Below are 1710 nucleotides of genomic sequence, written 5' to 3'. Positions count from 1 at the left end.
GTCTACTTCACAAAACATCTCCATCGCGGAGAGATTAAACATTTTGAGTCGAATTTCCGTTAAACATGAAATGGTAAACTGTCGCCGTTGCTGAACGATTTGTTGCTTTCACTTTAGGCTACTCCGGAGGGAGAACCAATGCCTCATGACTCTCCGTTGTAGAAACTTGGGTCACATAAATAAATGTAGGCAATCAGACACTTACTTGAACTCATATGCAGCAAACAATAGTAGGGCTTAGTTCACAAGTTTGTTTTTATTCCATTGCGGTTTTTTTCGTAGCTATAAAATTCACTCTGCTTGAGGCTTGTGTTGACAACCTCGGTCCGTTCAGTCCTGCTACCTGCGCAGTCCGCTGCTACTAAGGATTTTACGGTAATGTTTCAGTTTATGCCAAGCACCGTAATGATGGCAATAGCAGCGGCTTCAAAAATACAAATTCCTTGGCATCACGATGTTGGCTGTCCATCGTGATGCCAGCTGTCCATCGCCGATGGACGATGACATCGTCTATCGGCACAACCCTACCTGCTACATCAGTGTACAACGTTGGTATTATGCATTGGCATTTTTCAGCTTTAGTATGAAACATTCACTGTGCAAAGTGATCCCACCCCTACACCGGAAAACAACCTCAAACTTTTTCTGCAAAGATCAGCACTGGTGCAGTCAAAGAGAAGGTCATCTACACTTTCATTTCACAAGATGTCACTCGCCAGGCTTATTTGTAAGTACCCATCCACTATATACAGAGCTTTTCCAAAACACCATATAGGCACATGTTTTTTTTTTCAATTGTGCTTAATAGTTGATGCCTTTAAAATCACTGTTTTGTTGTTTGAATATGGTAAGAGAGAAAAAAACAGATAACATTAACCCAGTTCTTATTGCCCCAGTGCTACCTAAAATATAGAATTTTTCACATTGAAATGGCTTTTATAGCATAATATATAATAATATACATAACAGTGAATATATGTAACAGTGAGCTATATATGATGATTATTTTATGTGTAATATATGTGTTACGTCTTGTGGGCAATGTCTTTATTTATGTAAGTGTGTATGCTACTTGACACCTTAATTTCCCCCTGGGATCAATAAACGTATACTCTACTCTATATAAATCAACCTGTACCAGTTAATGGAATGATTTCAGAACCTGTCAGAACCTTTTGAGCAGAGATGCTCTAAGAAATTGTTCGAAAGGTTCTGATGTATGAAGTCGTTCCATCAACTGGCTCTGCTTGGTTTACCACATATCTTCCTCATTTATTTGTTTCAGTCATTTATGGCCCTTTTCTCCCAACCCGATGAACAGTTATAGGCATGCTCTGTGTCTGTGTGGCGAACATCACTGGAGCAGCACTGGTGGAAATGGCCGTGCGGAGAGGAGAAAACATCACCCTGATCTGTGACTTGGATCCAGGCGTGCAACGAGTGGAATGGATGATAGAATGGACGATAGACCATCCGAACCGGTCCAAAACGATCAGCATATCAAGCCGGTACACTCTCACTCGCTTCAGGGTTCTTGAGCACACAATGACTCAATCCGGTGATCTGAGCATTCAGAGCATCACAGAAGAGGACCTTGGGATTTTTTACTGCACCGGAGTCAAAAACGCAGCAATGACTGTGATGAGTACGATTTACAAGGTGCATTTCCAAGGTAAGCGCAATCAAACCCAGTATAAAATAGAAAGTACA

The sequence above is a fragment of the Engraulis encrasicolus genome, chromosome 11 (assembly GCF_034702125.1).
Source record: "Engraulis encrasicolus isolate BLACKSEA-1 chromosome 11, IST_EnEncr_1.0, whole genome shotgun sequence".
NCBI lineage: Eukaryota > Metazoa > Chordata > Actinopteri > Clupeiformes > Engraulidae > Engraulis > Engraulis encrasicolus.
The sequence above is the reverse complement of the archived record's forward strand: the minus strand, read 5'-3'. Positions refer to the sequence as shown.